Genomic DNA, 11,715 nt, shown 5'->3' with positions numbered 1-11,715 from the left:
TATTTTTTGGAGGGTTTTCTTTGTCTCAATTGCATTAATTTCTGCCCTAATCTTTATCATCTCCTCCCTTCTTTGGGCTTTGGGCCTGACTTGTATTTCTTTTTCTAAAAGTTTAAGATGCAGCATTAGACTACTGATTTGTTCTCTTTCTGTATTCCTTATGTGTGAATTCACCGGTTTAAATTTCCCTCTGAGTACTGCTTTCATTGCATCCCATAGATTCCGGTAAGTTGTATTTACATTTTCATTTGTTTTTAGGTATTTTTAAATTTCCTCTCACATTTCTTCTGTGACTCATTGGTTGTTCAGGAGGTTGTTGTTTAATTTCCAAATGTTTCTGGAGTTTTTGGAGTTCCTTTTGTCATTAATTTCCAATTTCATTGCACTGTGGTCAGATAATATGCATGGAATAATTTCAATTCTTTTGCATTTTGGAAAGTAGGTTCTATGGGATAGGATGTGGTCTATTTTAGAGAAGGACCCATGCACAGCTGAGAAAAATGTGTGTTCTGATGTTGTGGGGTGGAAAACTCTTTATACATCTACTAAGTCCATTTGTTCACAGCTTTGGTTCAGATCTGTTATTTCCTTGCTGACTTTTTGTCCAGTTGACCTATCTCTTTGTGTCAATGCGGTGTTGAGGTCCCCTGTTACAATAGTGTTATTAATTACATGGGTTTTCATGCCTATTAAGATTTGTCTTATATAATTTGGAGCTGGGATGGGAAATACCTGGCTCTCTCTGAGAGTTTCAGCTGGGAACTGTGGCGGTGTGAGTAAAGCATGGACTCGATCTTCAGGACCAGCAGCTCTTGGAGCACTTGCTCACTCTGTCTATTTCTCTCTTTTTAATTTTAGTTCCACTTACCTATTCTACATCATTGATTATATTTCATTGTTTTCTTTTTTCTTTTTGGTCTTTTGAGACAGGGTCTCACTATACAGTTCATGCTGGCCTTGAGCTCACTTTGTAGCCTAGGCTGATCTCAAACTCACAACAATCTTCCTGCCTCAGCCTTCTGAGTACTGGGATTACAGGTGTGCGCCACTACACCTAGCACTGATTATATTTCTAATGGGGATGACAACATACATCACTGCAAATTAAATACTCATTCCTATTTTCATATGGCAATGCAATGGCACAAATTAGTTTACCTTTACTGGCCAACATTACTGATTCGTTAAAAAAATACTAAGCTTTAGTTTTGGTTTTTGAGACAGGGTTTTGCTATGTAGTTCAGGCTGAACTTGATCTCCTTGTGTAGCCCAGGCAGACCTCTCAACTTGCTGTGATGCTCCTGCCTCAGCCTCCCCAGTGTTGAGATTACAGGGATGCAACACTATGACTAATAAGAAAAATACTAAACTTGGAAATTAAATTTTCTCATTCCAATTACAAACCACAGTTGTGGAAGTGGTAACAATGTAATCATTTTCTGCTGGCTTAACCTTACATTTATGCAGAATAGAGAAGAAAATGTCCTTCGCTTCTTTTCTGTTAACAACATTTTTTCACCAGCAGTTTTCTCATTCTTTTATGTAGCAAAAATCTGGTGTGATGGTTAAACTGCATTGTCACCTACAAGATCAGATATACACACATTTGCTGTTTCAGGGTGGATAGTGCCGTCATGACCTTTGGGACTGTGTTTGGTTCCTTGGTCTGTTCCAATACACCTGGAAATTTAACTTCAGAAAGGAAATCCCTCACTGGGTTTTTAGGTCATTTTTTCCTGGAGATGATGTATACAAACCCACATAATTTAGTTTAAGTTTATCATGCATTAACAGTTGGTATGCAGTCATGAAGCAATTTCACAAAAGAAGTTTATATATTTCTTTTCCCTGAATGTCACTGACCATTGTTTAAAAGACACTTGTTTGATCTCTGTAAAAAGACATATTAAATGGTGATGGAGTACTTCTTCCCTATCTGTTATGGTTTGTGTCTGAATGTCCCCTCAAAGCCTCATGCAGTCATTTGGCAGGCTTCTAGACTTTATCATTGATTCATGGTCCAATGTTGAAATTATGGATGTGAGTGCTACACCTGCCATAGGGTGGGTAGTTTGCATACAGTGTAAGGGAGGAAAAGAGTCTGCTTGCCACCGCTCCTCCCTTTTGCTCTTGTTGATTTTGCTGTCTTCCACCACCATGAACTATTGCCCTCTGCCATGTGCCACTCTGCCTTGGAGCCAGCCGAGTATGGACTGAAACCTCCACAAACTGTGAACTAAATAAACCTTTCCTTCCTTAAGTTTGGGTGTCAGGTATTTTGTCTCAGCAGTGAGAGAAAAGTAACCAGGACACTATCAAATCTCCCATTATTCTTGCCGTTTTGTAATCATTTGTAATTTAGAGGTAGAGAGATTTTTGAGGTAGCTTCCTTATAAGTACTACACTTAGTTTTCATTAATGGACCCCAGTTAATCTCATCTGGGCTCCCTACTCATAGTTTTGAATTAACTTGGGATACTTCCTGGAGATGTGAACACGTTCACAAAAGAATGAACTTCATTTTATAGAGTGAGATTAGGGTTTAATTATGTTCCCCACAATTAAAACTCCAATTTCTAGTAGCTCAGACCTCAGAGGGTGACCTCCTTTGAAAACCAGATTATAGATATAATTAAATAAGATAAGGTCATCTTATAACAGAATGGGTGCTAACCCAATGTGACTATGTCTATATTAAAAGTGGAAATGTGAACATAGAAGTAGAGAGATGGGCACAGGAAAAATACCATAAGAAGAGTGGAGCTATGCTGCCAAAGCCAAAGCACTTCCAGAAGCCAGGAAGAAGACTTGGCAAAAAGACTGATCCTTCTCCGATCCTTTCAGAGGGAGCGTGGCCCGACCATCATCATTTTGGACTTGTGGCCTCCAGAATCATGAAACAACTTGTGATGTTGTGTAACTTATGGATGTGCTGGCAAACTCATATGGGGAGTGTAAGGAAATCAGTTACTAGAGTTTCTCTCTGAACAGCTAGATGGTGCCTGTATATTTAAACTGTTTTAATATGTTTGTAGGTCAGGTATATCTCTTGATAAATGTATCAAGGATATCTTTATGATTAAAAATATAATATATATTGTCACCTACCCTATGACAACAGTAAGACTTAGCTTTCTATGTGCCAGGAACTACATGAACTCCTGTATGTGTTATGCCTTTTACTAATCCTTTTGAAAGCTCTGGGATATAAAGATTTATATTAGCCTCATTTTAGAAATTGATAAATATAATCTCAGCTAAAAGTTGGTAGAGATCAGTTTACCCCTAAGTCTGTGTAATACCAAAGTTTGTGCTCTTGGGCACTTTTCTAAAGTTAATATAAAATCATGACATGTTTAACATTGGATATGATGAGAAAGTATAACTGCAAATAAACCCACTGTCAACTTTAATTATGTCTTTTGTATAATGTTTATAAAGCATTAGTCGTAATTGGCCATCTGGGGGCCACTCTATGGTCCGTGTTCCAGTTTATACTCTGTACTAATCCATCGTAGCTGACACAGGGTCCACTTTACCATCTGTCTCAAAACGGAGTAAGTCAATTAACATGGAGTCAATCCTTATAAGTGTTATACCAGCTTTTATATATCCAAATATAGTAACAGTGAGTATTTATTCAGTACCTGATGGCTAGTGTCTTTCTGTTAATCCTAAAGATGTAAAGAGAAGGAATAGTCAAATGCCTTCATTGTACCTTATTACCAGTGTTGTGTTGAAAATGGTGATAGCCAATATCTACAATGTAGCTATTGAGCTTTTGAAACATGGCTAATCCAAATTAAGGTGTGGTTTTGGTGGAAAACACTGGATTTCAAAGACAGTTTTAAAAATGTAACATAGCCCTTAATGTACTATGCTAATTATATGTTAAATTTATTAGAGATATATTAAATAGTTTATTATTAATATTATTCCATTTTATTGTGAACATTAATTTTACTTGTTTGGTTGTTTTGATATAAGTACTAGAAAAATGTAAATTTTCACATATAGTTTGCATTATGTTTCTCTTGGACAGCACTGAATAATTATAACAGACACTAAAATTTCTGTGATGCAGATATGCAAATATACTATGGGATCTCAAAAAGACTTCCAAATCAGAAAAAAGAGTTCAGCAAGGTTCTCCATAAAAGGGAAAATTTGTCTTTGGGTCTTCTTGCCTTCTTGCTTTTTTTGTTTTCTTTTTAGTTTTCATTTGTTCTTAATGCATTTGTGTCCATGTGAATGAATTCTGTACTTTCCGCCAATAAATATTCTATATGAGATATATTGAGTGCTGATGATTATCTTCATCATCCACAGTATGGGGGCTAACTCTCACCCTCCTGGGATTTTGTAGGAGAAAACAGAGTATCTAGACCGGTAATACTTTGTGAACTCCCTAATTATTTAGACTTTTCTTAATTTTCTGACTATATCCTAAGTCTCACTATTAAAAATTTCTAACCAGCTTTTCCCCCTAAAGCCTTCCAGTTTTAGAACAAAGTAATACATAGAATTGAATAAATCATAAAACTACATTTGGTAGGTTTATACAAAGGGAGTGGACCCTTGTACTACTCAGTAGCTACAGCAGAAAATTAAAAAACAGTGTCTCAGAAGCTACTATCATGCTCTTACCAGGCAGTATCCCAATTAAATTAAGCACTATATTGAATTTTAACACTAAAAGTTAGTTTTTCTTGTTTTCAACTCTGTATCAGTTAAATCAGGCATTATGTATAACCCCCCCTTTTCTTGACAGCATCCTAGCTATTGAATATGAGTTGCATCATCTTTCTGTTTAAATAAATGTGGACAATCAAGAGTCATCAACATATGAGAGAGGGCAGTACAAAAGAGAAAGAACAAAGATCCTGAAGGAAATGAAAACAATTTAGGAAAAAGAAGTATAATGGCCCAAAATCTCACCAATAAGATTCCTATAAGGGGAAAACATAGAAAATCTAGACAAGAAAATTACAAAGAAATAATGGAAGGAAATTTCCCAGAAGTAAAGGATGTGGGTCTTGAAACTAAAAAGGCTCACCAAGTATTCAACACAAAAAATAAATAAAGATCTACAGATCTGCTTACTTGACTTTTTAAAATCTTTTTAATGTTAAAGATAAAAGAATGAGCATAAAACAATGAAGAGAAAAATGATGAGTCATAAATAAATATATATGATAGTTAAGATAGTTATATTACTAATTTCTATTAGTTCATTGAAAAGAAAAGTTTGTGATTAGACTGACCAGTTTTTCATGTCATATCTCATATCTTGTAATATAAGCAACTACTTTGAGGATAACAATATGTATTGTATGAACCACTGTCACTCTCCTGCTATCTTGTTTTGAAATTTTGTGTCATTATTTTTTTCTCTTTAAAATAAAAAAGAAAAACTAAATTAAAAGGCACAAAGTAGCTTCAGATGGGCATCAGCAAAATTAGATGCCCAGAAATGCCCAGACAAAGACATAGTGATGTCTGAGAGTTCTAAAGGAAAAGCTTATTTTCCATGCAGAGGTCTATACTCAGCCAAAGATACATCCAGACAGAAGCCTCATCTTTGTAGCTTTTTTAGTAGACTTAGAAGTCAAAAAATATGAGTAGTAAAACAATGGACAGCTCAGTAAAAAAGGAAAAGAAAAAAAAGAGCCAGATATAATAGAAAGTAAAACTGAAAATAGGAATCCTTTAATGTCAAACAATATGAGAATAAAAGACAGCAAATTGAAATGTGATATGACTTTAAGCAATTTTTAGGATGTGAAGAAATCCATTTGGCTTAATGCCCGTATCAATCTCCTTTACACAGTAGAATGATCTTGATATTGGATTCACATAGAACGAAAGTGATGCTACCTGACTCCATAGCCTGACATATTCACAGTGTGTTTAAAATTACACGTGGCTTCTAACTTTTACATTTCACCTTACAGGTAAAGCATAGAAATTTAGGGCTTGGTTACAGCACAGAATGTGAGCATTAACTGACAGTGTAGAAGTCAGAGTGGAACTGAAGTAAGCACAGAAGTGAACGGTGGGAGAAGTTCAAGTTGGATGAAGGAGGGGAAAGGGATAGCTTCCAATCAGAAAGTGAGAAATCAAGGGAGACTGATGAACATGGATGGAAATAAGTACACAATAAAATAATGAAAACGACATGAATATCTAACAAAAAGAAGGAAGATGGGGGATGAAAATAGAGCAACGATGGTGAACTTTAATGATAACCACTGACTGTGGATATGTCATAGGTTTGCCATCACTGGTATAGAATAATTGATCTCAAATCTCATCATTCATATTGAAGAGGCAGTGGTGTTATTTATACTAGTGGGTACAGAAATTAAAAGTACTACAAAAGAAGTTTACTAAAGGAATATTGGGAAATCGACATGATTTGGGAGGCAATCAAATACCCAGATTTGGGATTAAGTATCCAGCAACAGTGTCCAAGACTACCAAACAAAACTAGTTGAATCAGAAAATTCCCACTTGAGTGGGCTGCCCCACTCAAAACTACAGAAAACTGGCATCACAGATGCCCTCAAAGTTTGCCACCTTATCCCACTGCCACTGCAAACCTCTGCAGGAAAATGACTAAACTCATTCCAAATCAAACTCTCACCCTGTTCAGTATGACTTGATGAACTAAAAGTACCTATTTTTCCCCTTGACTATGCCCTGACTGCAAATGAGGCTGAGAGACAGATTTCTTTTTGATGTCTTGGGGAGGTAGTGTTCATAAGACTAAAATCTCACCAGATATAACGAGGATATCTGAAGGTGTTGCAATCCAGAAAATTGAGCAACATTACATATATTGTCAAAATTAGTAAATATATTACCCACAGCTTTGAGATTAGCACCAGGGGAATAATCTAAAGAGCATACATCTCCAGTAATAAAACAGAAAGTAAAAAAATGGAGGTCATGGGACATTTTTATACAAAACTCTTCTTTTGATTTTATCATTACCACTAGATTGGAGTTTCATAATATTAAAATTGTGCAGGATAAAAATTAAAGATGAGGATTCATGCTCACACAGGTAAACTAGTGAACTAGCGAAGTATAATATCAAAGTGCTTCCTCTTTTATTTTAAAGAGAGAAAAAAACAACAAAAATGATTCAAAGTTCATTCTTAAAGCAAAATATTAAAGGGCACAATTTAAATTAATATGATAAAGTAAAATTTCAGCCAAAGGAAATCTGTAAGCTAAATCTTTTTTTTTTTTTAATTTTAGAAAATACTGAGAAAGCTTGTGCTGTGTATGGGAACAATGAACGATAATTCTTACAGGCAACAAAAGAGTTGGGGAATCAGAATAAAATGCAAGACACTTTGAGTTTCAAAGAACACATCAACCAAGATAAGTAGGTATAGACTTTTGGTACAATTATTAGTTAAGGCACGAACTAGACATCTATTTAAAAGACAGTTTCCAAAACCAGACTCACTGTGTCTTCTAGCTAGCACACCTGCATGTTTTAGATAGCAGTTATTTGAGTGATAGTGTGCTTTCTGTTTGGCTGGAACTTTCTTCTGTGCATAAAGGCTTGTGCTATACTGATAGTTAAGTATTTATGTCCTATTTTGTTGTATTTTTTACCATCTAGCTTGTATAGGCCATATTAATATTTTTATTATTCACTGACATATGCTCTGTACTGTATTTTCATACACTAAAGTGCACAAATCTTTCAGATATAGCAATGTGAATTTTTTGCATATATATAAAAATGTATGTACAACAATATAACTACCGAACAAATAAACACTTTGAGTATTTTCAGTGTCTCAGAAGAATCCTTATGTCCTTCCATGTCATAGCCGTTATGGACAGCTATTATTCTATTATCACTGCAGATTAGTTTTCTAGTTTTAAAACTGTATAAATGCAACTATACACCATAGAACCTTTCAAGTCTGATTTCTTGCACTCAACATTACATCTGTTTGATTAATTCATGTTATTACACGTATTAGTAACTCATTCTTTATCATTGTTCTGCAATTATCTCAATATGTCCTAAACAGTATATTTATTCTATTGTTGATAGATACTTGGATGTTTCAAGCTTTGGACTATGTGAACAAGGTACTTAATAACATTCTTGTACATGTCTTGTACTGGATACTGTCCAAGGCAGAGGTGCAATTTCTAGAACAGAGTGTATGTTTAGTTTTGGTAGTAGCGTGCAATATTGCATCACTGTCTTCTTCTTCAAAAAAATGTCCCTTTATCACTGATTTCCTGTTTTCTAAGTTCACGCAAGTTGACAAAGTCCTTCAATCTATTATCCACTGCAGAAGTTTCTTTTTATATATTTGACTGTTTTCTCATCTTTCTCCTTCTTTCTCTCACTCTTTATGCTTTTTTCCCCCAATATCCATTGTCTTGGAATGAAGTGAGAAAATAAAAATTATCATTTTTCCCTTTTGTTCTATATTTGTGGTGGGGCAAGTTTCTTTAAAAAATAATTGCTTAGCTAGGGATATAGCTCAGTGGCATAAGCGCCTGCCTGGCAAGTGCAAGGTCCTGAGTTAGATTCCTGGTACCAAAAAATAAAAAATAAAAATAATTGCTTGAACTGTTATACAAAGGAGCAAATGTCTGGTTAGAACATTTTATGATATGTGAATTTTATGATAAAGTAAAGATCTTATTCTGTTATCAACACTAGCCAATAATGGTAGACAGAACCTCTAGGGCATAAATTCAGGGGATAGAATTTATTTTAGATAATATTTTCCTATCTAAGTATAGAGAAACTGTAGGCATGTGTTAAGACATTAAAATGTGTATGTCTTTACTAATATAAAATATGCATTGTTCAATGCTAATAATTTTTCAGATCAAAAGTTAGCCATCAAATCCTTAATTACATCTAAATTACAATGTGTTATGAAGGGGAGGAATGCCCACCTCATGCGCTTGTGACCATTACTCTGTATATCTAAAGGGGATGGAGGCTAGAGTTAGGCTGTCAAGACTTCACGGCCTTGAGAGGTACAACCACAGTATGGAGAGACACCTAACACTTAGAAGCCTTCCAGTTCTCTAAATGATACAGCAATGGACTTTGTCTGAATAAGCCACAGGAAGTTACAGAAGTCTGATAACCTGCTATGCATGGCTCAAACATGACTGAGCAGGAGGATGAATTTGTCGGCATCTGACTTTGTCCTGAAGAGTGATACGGAAGCAAACACTTAATGGTGCTATCTAGCAGTCCTGGGCATACAATACTTTGTAATAAGAGATTTTCTTTCAGCTGAACGTGACTTCCTGCCCCAAAATCTTTGAAAACTTTTTCCCATTACGGGACTACTGTGACAGAGCAGACCAGCAGTTATGACAAGAGCTGATAGCTTCTGAACAGAATGTTGGAGAAATGCAGATCTTTTTCCAAAATTAACAAATGCTCAGAACAAAACTAAAAATATGCTACTCTGAGCACCTACCTGGGCAAAGGCATAAGAACTCATTTTGATCGACTTAGCAACAATACAGAATTTAAATTGTTTCCTTATACACTACAGTAATTAAAGGCAAGACAAATGTCTTAGTTACTTTCTCATCGCTGGAACAAAGTTCCTGACACCCACAATTTAATGAATGAAAGGCTTATTTGGGCTCTCAGTTTGTGGAGGTTTCAGCCTAAAGTCAGCTGGCTCCAAGGCAGAGTGGCATGGCACAGGAGGCTTGCTGATGACGTGGCAGCAGGAAGCAGAGAGACCTGAAGGAAGGATGGAAGGAGATAGACCTTTCCAGGCCATGCTCTCAGTGACCCAACTCCTCCAGCTGGACTTCACTTTCCAAATCATATTCAGTTACAAAGTTATCAGTGGACTAATCCACTGATAACTATCCATCCCCATGATCCAGTCACCACAGCACATGAGGCTTTGAGAGGACATCTAAACATAAACGATAACAACAAATAATGAGTGAAAACCCTTATTTTATTTTGTATTCATAGCCACTGAATTCCTAATTATTATTTTAGGTCCCAGTTTATATTACACTTTCATGCTGGTATTTGGATTTGCATTCATCTGATCCGATCTTACAGGTTGAATGTCCCTAATCTACGTTTTTTTAAAGGGGTCTTATTACATACTTTAAGCTGGCCTTGAACTCACTATGTGGCCCAGCCTGGCCTTGAACTCACAGTGATCCTCTTGCTTCAGACTCCTGAATACTGGAATTATAGGCATGCACCACCACCACCATGCCTGCCTGCAAATGTCCCTTATTCAGAAATCTGAAATCTGAATTACTCCAAAATCAGAAACTTTTAGAGTGCCAACCTGAAGGCACAAATGGAAAAATCCAAACTGATCTTACATGACAGCTTGCAATAAAAATATGAACACACTAAACACATTGTATAAAATTACCTGCAGGCTACATGTACACAATGCATATAAACCAAAACTGAATTTTATGTTTTGATTTGAATTTTATGATCCCTTTCCCAAGATATCTCATTATGTAAATGCAAATATACAAAAATCTGAAAAATAATTCAAAATCCAAAATACTTCTAGTCTTAAGTATTTTGGATAATGAATACTTAACCTGTATAATATTTGAATCATTATTCCTGCAATTAAACTATCTAAAAAATGAAGACTTTTAAATAGTCTTTTCACCTGACTTCTCCTGGTAACCTGTTATAGAGAATAAAAAGTTTTTCCCCAGTACTGTACAGCTAGCTAAAGTTGCCTTTGCTTGGCTATTTCCCATCAATATCTTAGAGTAAATCTAAAATTCAAACTCCCTAGAAACAGAGACTATAAGAGACATCTTTGAAAAATATCTGGAAATAACATATATAGAAGTCATTTTCTTAATGGCCGTCATTAAGAAATCTTTTCAAACAAGAATTATTTCTCAGCATTCTGAAGAAACACCCTGTTATTAAAAGTTTCATGAAAAAAGCAATTATTTCAGTGAAAGAAAAGTTTAGGAGTAGAAGATTTCAGGGTTACAAATGCAAACAGTCAAAAAGTAACATCTATAATGCAGATTTGATTCTCTAAATATACAATCAACATTATAGCTGATTTAAGTAATGAAGAATGTCTATACTTCAAAAGGCATCCAGCTACTCTTCTCTGCATTTGCCATGCTCCTATCCCTTTGATAGGAGCTAAAGAAAGCTTTCCTGACCTGCCCTTACAAACGCAAGATATACTCAGTATATTGGTAATATTTTAGCTGTTCTATGCACATAAAGTATTTCATTTGCATGAAATACTCTCTCCTCCTTTTACGAGGAGAGACAGAACTGAAAATAATAAGGCATTCAAAATTAGAACAGTGAAGTTCTTGACTCGAGCTATTTTTCAGCCTGTATTAGAACCCAAGCCAGTTTGGTGCTTGCTAGACTTAGAGGCCATCCTAACAGGAATATGTTTCTATGGGGACGAGGAGGGGAAAGATTGTTTGCATCAATTAAAATTTATGCAGTGAAATATATTTTACAACAGAATATAATTTCAATGACAATAAACAACATATTTGAACATAGATTGTGTTGGCTTGGGGCTTATTTTGCAAGGGGAACAATATAATACAGGACACACACTTTATATGATTATTTATAATAGTCACCCAAAGAATAGTTTACAAAAGAGTGCAGGAAATCTGTCCACACACTAAGACCAAGGAATCCAGCTGAGG

This window comes from Chinchilla lanigera, unplaced genomic scaffold (assembly GCF_000276665.1).
Source record: "Chinchilla lanigera isolate Chin_1 unplaced genomic scaffold, ChiLan1.0 scaffold00018, whole genome shotgun sequence".
Lineage (NCBI taxonomy): Eukaryota > Metazoa > Chordata > Mammalia > Rodentia > Chinchillidae > Chinchilla > Chinchilla lanigera.
Note: the sequence above shows the minus strand (reverse complement) of the source record.